Here is an 11,306-nt window from a genome sequence, read left to right as displayed (position 1 = left end):
GACAGTTTAACAAACTGCAGGATTGAACAGATCAAAGGTCGTCCTGGGAAATGTACGAAATCACACACCGGAGTAAAAAAAACTCCCCATGGCCACATTGAATTCTGCTCTATTTCCAGTTCCTGTGCACACAATGGTGTAGGCCTGCAACTAGTATTTCACAGTTTTTAAAACCAAACACTATTCAGTTAGCTATCACACAATTCAAATATTCTTCAAACAGAGGTGCTGGAATCAATGACCGTTTGGCATTTTTGCTAGAAAATAAATATTTCAATGATCGATTCAAATTGTTGCAGATTCATTTTATGTCGATCGATTATTAAAATGGCGGCTTTGAAACGACGATCTCTGAAATATTAGTCAGTATTTTAAGTTATTACATTCAACATGAGATTCAAAAGGCTGCTATACATCAAAACATCAAAAAAAGACAGTTTTACATCATTGGCCAATTTGTTTTAAAAGATAAACCAGCTGATATTTTTGAGTGAGGTCGTATAGACTGCATTGATATACTGCGCGTGTATTAAGCATGTTTGTGTCATTAAAAAGAAAAGCAAGGAAATGTCTTTCTGCCGAGTAAAATATTGTGAATTTGCTATTTACGGTAAAGAACGAGAGGTTTTATTGGTGGTTTTTTTAGGTGCAGATGCTCACCGGGCTTTATTTTCAAGCCTTTCGTTTTCTACTTTTCGTCTGACAATAATTGTTTCAGCCGTCTGTGGAGCTCTTGGGTTTGGTTTGCCCCTCGAGAATTACCCGACAGATAATTGAAGAGTTTGCATGACATTCTTACCTGACATCGTTGCCTCTTGTGTTACTCCAAAGCAGGCAAGAGACAAACACCTTACTTCGAGAGTATTTGACCTGGGTCTGATGTCAACACTGTCTCAGGGTCTGTCAGGGGGAACCAAGGGGTCCACTGGCACCAGCAGGGCTTAGCCCAGATTGACCCCGAGCCTCTCATCTCTCTTTTCCCAGAGGAGGACTGACCTGGGTAGCCACAAAGCACTCATGGTCAGATTTATGTCCCCGGGCCTCAGAATTTAACCGGGCAATTCTCCAGTCATCTCTGTCTGAGGTGTAATTTAAAATAGTAGTCAATGTATCTTTCAACATGTAAATCAATGGCAATAACATTATCAGAATAAAACATTCAGTTTAGATGTTTCCCTCAACGCCGAGAGGCCAGAAGGTCTTTGAAAAAATCTGCAAAAAGAGCGCCACACCTTCATGACCATATGTGACTGGTTCATGGAAAACAGGTCCTCTCTCGCAGTTGAATAGTAAAGCTAACTGCTCAAGTGTCTGGAGCTGCAGTTCCTCTAATGGTCAAAACCAACTTTCAGAAATTGACAAAAATTTGCTGTGACCATGAACATGAAATGTGTGTCGTCTCATAAAGCATGGCCTATCCCGACACCCCTTAATCCCCGACATGCCCATACAGTAGCCTGGAGGTCCTATGCTAAATGAAGGCGTTTTTCCTCTCTCACACCCGTAAAATAAACATCCGCGTTTATAATTTTGACGATTTCTGCCTCATTTTCATGAAGTTCCTCTCTCAGCCTTCCATGATGCGGTGCAGCTGCAAAGCCCTCGTAACTCCTCACTATGAATGCTTATTTTCGGCACAGCGGTTTTGCAGAAGGAGCCAAAGAGGTGTGAAAAACAAGTATCGGGGGGGAAAGTCCAGCCGCTGCCGCTGCCGCCTCGCCCCCGCGATGGCATCCCATGCTGATACTGTAAAGGTCACTCCATCAGCCGGCAACAGGATACGGTTATGATAAGCATCCAATCAGAGCTCACGCTGCTGTGATAAGCATCCAATCTGAGTCTGAGAGCTTGTCGCTGCATTCCTGGAGCTGATCTGACACTATCATGAGGCCTGATGCCGGCTGGGACACAGAGCCGCGAGGCTATTTTAAGGCCTCTACAGATAGGAGGGAATTTTTCAACACAGCTGAGGCGATCTGCTGCCGCTGCACTGGGAACGTGTTACCTGAACACTCGTTGATTTTCTGGTCAAAACTGACCCGTTTTAAGGCTTTCAACTTGTTGAAAGCGATGACGTTTCTCCACGGTTGGGAGGGAATAACGTGACAGCGGTAAGAACGGAAGGTGACGCAAACACGAAATGGCTTTTCATCGCATGTTAAAACTCAAGTTCACATTACTAAACTGACACACGGTGCAGGTTAAAGTTAGCAAATGGCCAATTGGTCTTGATTCAGAAAACAACTTAGCAAATAGCTCGATGCTTCCTCCTCACCCAATTCACCGTCCCTTTCTACAAGTGTTTCTTCTGAACAAATGCTTTCTTACAGTTCAACAAGTCGTAGAATCTTACAGATACACTCCTTGATAGTCAATAATTAATAGTCTCCTCTCCTGATGCGTTGAAACACAACATTCTCACTTAATCTTACACCATTTTCACACCCATTTGAATGAAGAGGAACATGTTTAGTCAATGATGTGCACTTTGGGGAATGTGGACACAACCAGCAACATTTTTTTCACATGAAACTAAATGAGTGTGTGTGTGTGTGTGTGTGTGTGTGTGTGTGTGTGTGTGTGTGTGTGTGTGTGTGTGTGTGTGTGTGTGTGTGTGTGTGTGTGTGTGACACTTTGGATGTTTCATATTTTCAGGCTACATTAATCAACACTGAACAAGGATGCAAAAATGTGACAAACACATCAACATTAGCATTAGTGTGAAGTCATGTTTGTGACTGTAAGTCCAATATTCACACTACTTTTTAGCTCTGGTTTGGTCTCCACCCACTTCTGAGAAAAATAGTTGGCTATTCAGACGGACACGAATGTTAAAAGAAATGTTGATGAATTCAGGTTTATCAGTGAGGCTGAAGCATATTTGGGGATTTGGGGTGTTGTTTGGAACATAAAGGTGGAGTGTGTACGATGTGGTGGCATCTAGTGGTGAGGTTGCAGATTGCAACCAACTGAAACTTCTGCCATGTGCCAAACCAAAATGTGAAAATGTGAATGGCATCTATCTAGAGCCAAGACAAATAACAGGGCTTTTATCCAGGGGACCTTAACGTCAACCACGCTTTGTTCCTAAACCATAACTAAGTGTTTTTGTTGCTTAAACCTGACTTCCTGTGAGGACGGGGCTTTATTTTGAAAAGACACCACGCCTGTAACGAGTGGAAACTGCCGCGTCGTCCTCGCCGTGTCCAAAAGTATTGGAGAGTCATATTTTGAAGCTGAGGACGACTGACCAACAGTCCAGTATAGTTGACGAGTTGTGATTGTTATAACATGCAACAGCCAGCGAAGTTCTTCCACTCCAAACTGGGAACACTTTTCTTCATGTACCTGTGTGTGTGTGTGTGTGTGTGTGTGTGTGTGTGTGTGTGTGTGTGTGTGTGTGTGTGTGTGTGTGTGTGTGTGTGTGTGTGTGCACGAGGGCATTGTCATGTTGAAACCGGAAACGGCCAAACACAAGCACACTATTGTCTACGATAACATCGCATGTTGTTGCATGAACTGAAGGCGCTCAAACCATAAAACAGCGACCCAGACCCAAACACCCAGACCAAACAAGGGACGCTGGACCACCTACCTCTGCCCATATAGTGTAGGAACCTTGAGGAGCAAATTACTTTACCATCATCCAACAATTACCATCTTTAATGATGTGTGGTTCTTCTTCTTCAAAAAAAAACGAAACCCTGTTAAAACACCGAGTGACCTCTGCTGAAGATTAAGAGTCGAGACGACGCTCTGCATATTGATCCCGTAAGCAGAACCAGGTGTAAAGGATCTGCTTGTCGGCCAGAGATTGATGCAGGACTTTGGAAACAGAGCGAGCAGATCCTCCAGATTATCTCGGTGTGTCGTAAAATACCCCGAAAGCCCGTCTTTTGAGGACGTCCGGAACAGCTCGCCGTTTATGAACCTGCCGCAGGTAACATCTGTCTGTTTCGGCGGCCCGGACGCGTTCTCCTCGCAGCACCGTGGGCGAACACGTTTTTAGCCTGGGTGGGCCCGACGGGGGGGGGGGGGGGGACGAAGCCCCTCACCCCCGGTGTTTGACTTCGCTTCCATAGCTTCACCTCTCCCAGAGCTCCTTCCAGGTAAAACTAATGGCCGACTCCACATCTGTGGCCCATTCACCGTTTTTTTTTAATGAGCGGGAGAGAGAGGTGGAGAGAGCCGAGCATGAATGGACAAGCAGGGACTTTTAACTAGCTGCCTCCGCCATTAAGAGCCTGTAGGGCAATTATGTTAGCAAGCACAATGACCTCAACACCGTTTCAAAGTGTTGCTATACACAACAGCTTCCACACATCTGATGCACTTCTTTGTGTGTTGTATAATGAAAGATAAATAAGTTATCCAACACACCTGCTTTATAGAAAATCTGCAAGATTGCTGACCTCTTGAGATTCCTTTTAAAGTGATTTGATTTATTTTATCTTTATTTCAAATAAGCCAGATGAGGGGGAAAAAAACAAAAAGATTAGAAGTAATAAAAAAGAGATTCTAATTTATAGACTTACAGACCAAAACCGCCCGAATTCAACAGCTGTTAGCGCCTCATTTTTAAACTGCTCCTCTTTGTCCGCTTAGTTTACAGTGTAATGTTGATACAATACATCAACCAGTCAACATGTATAACATAGTAAACCACAACTGAACAAGAGCACTGCTGTATATTGTATTAACATGTACCTTTCACAACATATTTCATATGAATGCATGAAAAACACGTCACCTGATGGACATGTTTATCCAGAAAACCTTACAAAACCACACAAACATGCTTTGTCCTTCAAATATGAGATCAGATAATTCAAGATGAGACGTTAGAAGACAACGCTGTCATGTTTTCTGGGAACGTCCGTCTGGGTCTCCATTTTGGAAAAGTTTCCACGGTGTCCTTGAGGTACTTTTTTTTTTTTAGGGTGAAAATGTATTTTGATTTTAAAATGTGTATACCTCTGTGATCCAGAAGAGCTTCACTGTGCAGAGCCAGATGAATACTAGTTGGGGGTGTTGTTAGAGACATCCAGAAAAGCTCTGATCTGAACGTGACGGTCAGAAAGACCAAACGGTAAATGAGTGGATTGACTTCACAACAAATACACTCAAGAACTCAAATTGATACCTTTTGAGGAAAATTGGTCAAACTAGCTCACCCACACTGATTTTAATAAACTATAATATACCAAGTGCAGAATACTTATAATGGTTTGATATAAATATGTGGGTATATCTGTAGGGTTTGTAGTTTATTTAAGAGATGGATACTCACCGTGTTGTTTTTTGAAATTTCTTTCTTTTCTCCTTTTACATTTTTTTTTTTATTTTCTAAACAAAAAGTGTGTCTTTTCGTGTACGGTTGGCACTATCCACTTTTGTTTATCTGTGTTTTAAAAGAAGAAGAAAAAACTAGATTTAAAAAAAAAAACACAAAACAAAGATAAGATACCATAATTTAGGACGAGATAATATACAATAAAATGCTCCGGGGAAATTGAACAATGGGTTCGTTAAGGATCAACTTAACTGAATATGGAAAATGAACATTTAGCAAAACAAAAACACCGGTAAGATCACGAATGACAAATGGAACTTTAGGGAAGAAACGGTGTTCATTTGTAACGACGAACATGGTCCACAAATGTGCATGAAAGCCTGCATGAGCTCATCAGATCTACATCAACCCGCTGACTTATGAACGCTGGCTGACGTTGTTCCCTTTGTAACACTCATTACTCGCTCTGTAAAGTATTCGGTGGAGTGCTGCGGCCTCCGTGGCGTTAGAATGCTTTTAGAGAAGTCGGTCCCCGAACCGTCTCCACCTCCTAGATTTCTCAGGGTCAAACCTTTATGTCCATGTTTTGACTGTCAGCCTTTCTAAACCCTCTGGGGTCGTCTGACACAGAGCAGCCACCCTCTGTTAAATCTGCTGCTGTGAAATCATTAGAGCCCCGACCTGCCGGTGGTCCACCAGTCCAGAACACAGGACCTGGCTGTGTGTGTGTGTGTGTGTGTGTGTGTGTGTGTGTGTGTGTGTGTGTGGGGGTGGGGGGGTGGGGGATGCTTGTTTTGATGCTTCCAGTGTAAGTATAAAGAGAGGATCAACGTGGATAAGTGGAGCTCGATGCTGAGTTCTGGAACGCTGAACTACTTCATGGTTCTTGGATCTGCAACTTATTTCCTTCATGAACCATCTTTCATAACGTCTTTAAGACTCGAAGAGGAATGTGGAAAGAATTTGCTTTTATTTCCTCAAGTTTGGAGATAGATTTTATTGCTTAATGATGCAAGAAAATAAAAAGGATTTGAAAAAACAAGCAAGCAAATCCTCACTTTTCAGACGGAATTACTAGATTTATTTTGGTGTTTTAACATGAAAACTAGCTTCAATTATTAATTGATGGTCTAAATAAGCATTGAGGAATAATCTTAACATGCATTGTCTTTGCACTTATGACTTATGTTGAACTAAAATGCAAAGCAATCTGTGCTTCACAAACATTTCTAGAGATGTACCCGATGTGACTTTTTCAGTCTGGATTCCGATACCTGGGCCCGTGGGCATCGGACGGTACCGAGCATCGGTCCAATACCGGTGTTTGATGAATAAGCTGTCTGTGTAACTGTAACTAAGACCATTACTTCATGTGTAAGGTAACATCAGGCTTTACTGAAACCATTGCTTTCCTATCTGCGTAAAAACAAAAAGTAACAAACGAAAAGATAACTTAGCTTAATTGTTATTTATCAGAATAATGATATCCAATATTTGTGTATATCATCATATTTATTATAGCTTCCTGTGTATCATCTTGACATTGTAACAATCTTTGTATTAATGAAACCAGTAGTAGATTATACTTTTTTTTTTTCTTTTTTTTTAAATCAATCAATAATTATCCTTTTATGAGGCAAAAACCTCAAACATTTTGGATGTTCTTAGTTTCTCCAATGTGATGACTTGCATCCTTTACTCTGCTTTGACAACTAAATATCAAACTATCAACAGATTCATTACACATTAAGATATTCATGAATGGTAGTAGTTCTTTGTTGACTGTAATGGAATAATCAGACACCTAAATGACTGATGCTGCAGAAGAGGGGGACACGTCCCGCACTGGCAAAGGCTGTTTACTTCCTGTGAGCCATGAACTGCTCACAGGTTGACTTCACACAACTGACATTCATTTATATTAAAAGAAGTCCCCGATCATCACGGTTAAAAAGGCTCGAAACAGAAAGTTTACGTCCCGTCACCGTCACCTCTCCGCTCCACATTCCAGCCGCTCCGCTCTTATCTTTATTGGCTGAGGACGGGCAGAATTACAGCAGTTAAGAGGACAGTTTCTGGAGCTCCGAGACGCAGATGTCCACGGAGACCAGAGACGACGACCACTTATCAACGGCCGCATGACAGGAGAGGATGAAATATATACGAGGACAGAAGAAAAGCCGCCCCTGATAGGGTGGAGGAACTCTCAGATAATGAGACTGGGAAGTGAGAGAATAACTGTGGGGGGGGGGGGGGGAATAGCCGTAGTAAAAGTAAACGGTCTGGTAAAGCTCCCAAATGACAAACAATAAACTGTCTCGTCTTTAGTTTCTACTTGAGAGGAGAGGAGTCAGCTCAGAGCGTGATTCATGTATTTACAGAAAAGGAAAACCTTTTATTCTTTTCATACTCTGTGCATTTGACATTTGACATTATTCCAGCTCCTCCGCAAACGTGATTGGCATCAACCGTAACCGTACGCATGACATCATACTGCGTGTGCCGCATACGGTCAGGCACACAAATGCAGTCAATTAAGCTGGTGATTGGATGTGAGCTCACGTTTCACCAACACACACCTGTGAACACCAGACGCGGTCTGTCGTTAGCCTCGGAGACAACGTCGGTTCATTGATCTGATTCGTGGAGGTAGAAAAATAAGCGCGTGCTTTTCTGTCACATGAGAAACATAAACACACGTTGCTGCTAAAAGTTCTGACGTTTCAGAAAGTAAGAAAAGCACAATAGTTGGCAAATAAATGATGACAAACGACAAAGACGTCATTCAAAACTGTCCGATTCATCTGGCAAACTGTGAGAAAAGAATATTCTGAAACAAAAAGTTTCCCTAAAAGAGTCATTTTAAAATAATTTGGGTCTGTTCGCCCAAATTACCCAAAAAAAAAGAAGAGATTTTCTTACTTATTTCTGGTCTTATCTTTAATCTTGTATTGAAATATACCTACATGTGTATCAATAAGTGCTCAGAGCATTGAGACGTTACATCTATTTCCAGAAACAATGTCTGAGTAATCCACGGAGCCCGATCAACAGATTATTTCATAAAGAAATCGGATATTTTCAATCATAAAAGCACGTCTTTGCACGGATCCCACTACAGGCCAGTGTGACTGTTTTCTTTCTGTTGATGTTTGTGTGAACGGAGCCTCAATAAATCCCAAATGAATTCCTAAGAAGAAGACTCCACTGAACATGTGGGAGGTGTACCTCCAAACGTCTTGACATTAAAAAATCGAATGAGAATAACCAGCGGTCGCTTTTCGGAGGATTTGATCTCGTTATCCCAATTTTTGATTTGATTTTCTCCAAAACCATGTTCTGTTCTCTTGATGAGAGGAGCTCTGACCTCACAATGACCGTGACCAGAATAGAGCAAGATGCTGTATGAATCCAATAATAAATGCTTTTTTTTCGTTTAGCACCTCGTGTGTGCTTTGTCTTATACTCTACATGAGGAGGACGATGAGTTTCTTCTCCCAGCATGCACTGCGGCCCTCCCAGACCGCCATTGGCATTACCCAGTTTGCACCACATTTCCCAGAATGAGGAGGAGCCGCCATGTCTAATTGTGCCCAGTGGGCTTAATTATCTTTGCGTGTCGGCGTATATATATATATATATATATATATATATATATATATATATATATATATATATATATAAACACTCGGGGGGGGCGAGGGTGCTCCGCAGCGTTTTCCGTGCTCGGCTTTGAATCAGGGGGAATATTTGTTTGGACATGTAGAGTTGAGGGTAAGCACTCTGAAGAGGAGGGGAAGCAGTGTCTATTGAAAAATCTACATGATGACACAAACAATTATGAGGAGAATTCATAACACGGCCAAGATGGCTCCCTGTGACCTATTTTGGATGTTTTCCCCTGGCAAAGCAGCAAGAGAGAGGGAGGGGGGGGAGAGAGAGAGAGAGAGAGAGAGAGAGAGAGAGAGAGAGAGAGAGAGAGAGAGAGAGAGAGAGAGAGAGAGAGAGAGAGAGAGAGAGAGAGAGATATGACTGGAGTCTATTGGGGCTGAAAGCAAAATATGAAGAGACTATTACTGCTGCCCAGGTCTTTCAGCACCTCGTGCGATATCGCGAGTAAAGGGAGAAAAGAGGAGAAGGAGGAGATCAAAAAGAGGAAAGGTTCTGGTTAGAGGTTCGGTGGAGAGTGAGGCACCGAGAGGCAGCATGGAGGGAGAGGTGGAGGAGAAAGTGATACAGAGAGAGAGTAAAGAGGGGGGATGGGAGTATGAGCAGGGTTGCATTTCATCTCTGCGTAGTGGACGTCTTAATCAACACTGTCAGGTTTTCTTTCAGGAGGCTGCATGGTGTTTTTCATGCTGACAGCGGAGCGCCGAACAGGACGGAGAAGAGGATGTGCCTTCATTCTGCTCATAAGCAACACCAGCTTGCATAAAAAAAATAAATAAATAATAATAATATGAATGCATGTCCTCCCTCACGGAATAAAACAAAAAGTTAAAACGTTTGCAATCACGTTTAAAAAAAGCTTCTTATTTTTTTGGGATTATATTATGATTTTGCACACCTGAGTTTAAAAAAAAGAGAAGAAGAAGAAAGCATTTAAATCCAGCTGTGGTGTTGCAGAGGTTTTAGGTAGCAGGCCAGGTACAGACAAATACTTTAACGTCTGATTAACCCAAAGGTATTAAAGCACGTCCATTCATAGGGTGTTGTAGAAATACTGCGGCTCACACCTTTTCAGATCCTCTGTTGTTTATTATTCTAGTTTTTAGATTTTCAGTCATTTGAGAAAAAACCTCTTCTATAAACGTGTTTCCTTTACCTCTCTCTCTTCTTTTGATTCATCTGGGTCATCTGTACTGCTCCTTGTCTTTGCAGTGTTCTGCCTTCTGTTTCGTCTGTTCCTCTCCTGAAAGCACTTTATTTTGAAAAATAAAAAAAAAAAAGTAAAAGCCATGCAGTGTACATAAGGGTTCTTGGGAATGGTGTTAAAATTAATGATGCATAAAAGTGAGAGCGTGCATTTTTTACTACCGCAATGCATTTTATGAGTTAGTCACATTAGTCACACGTTTTGACCTGCAAAAAAAAAAAAAAAAAAAAGAAAAAGCTCATAACTCCGAGGAGACTCAGAAGTTCCATATTTCCTTCAGATTTATAAAAAACAAGTTTAAAGTTGAGCAACATATAATAACTTAAATGTCTCAAAACTATTGAGCACATTTATATTAAAGCTTTATTTATGATATTCTGGTCATATCAGAGACAATGTGGTATTATAGCAGGAGATTATTATTATTATTTTAATATTTTAGTGGTTGAATCTTATATTGAAATATTGAATATAAGTATATACTAAGGCCATGAAGTCTAAATGCACCTATCGGAATATTGGAGATACATTTTAAGAATATAAGAGAACACAATAGGAGAAAATCAACACGTGCGAAGTACTATATGCGCATTTATGGATATGATCTGAGTGTTTCCGTGCAGCATTCTGTACATCCGTGTAAAATAAGCGACATAACGTTGTGACTGATGGCTCTGTATTATAACACGGCTGGACGGTGAAACATGCTGCAAACTGCCGTGCAGCATGTAAACAGTGAGCAGGCCAGGAGAGCTTTTATGGAATACATGTAGCCCCGCTGCACGGTGACACCTCTTGATTTATGACTGTATTTAGATAAGACGCGGCCCGTAAATGGTTTCCAAATAGCGCCAAGGTCATGTAATGTAATGGGATAATGTTTTTTAGTCGATGGAGACAGGATGATGTGTTTAGCGCGCAAGGAGCTGCGGGGAATTAATGCGGAGATAAAGCCGCGATTGCCGAGGTATGATGACAACAGGCCGGCAAGACTGTGTTTGTCCAAATACAGAAAGTACCAAATACCTCATCAAACTGTTTCATTTACACTTCCCAGAGCGCTCTGACGTGCACCTCGTGTTATCGCTGGAAAAGGAGAGAATGATACTGTCGAAATTCAGCCAAATTACGCACAAC

This window comes from Cebidichthys violaceus, unplaced genomic scaffold (assembly GCF_023349555.1).
Source record: "Cebidichthys violaceus isolate CVI_PGR_0920_01 unplaced genomic scaffold, fCebVio1.0.p SCAF_70, whole genome shotgun sequence".
In the NCBI taxonomy this organism is placed as follows: domain Eukaryota; kingdom Metazoa; phylum Chordata; class Actinopteri; order Perciformes; family Stichaeidae; genus Cebidichthys; species Cebidichthys violaceus.
Note: the sequence above shows the minus strand (reverse complement) of the source record.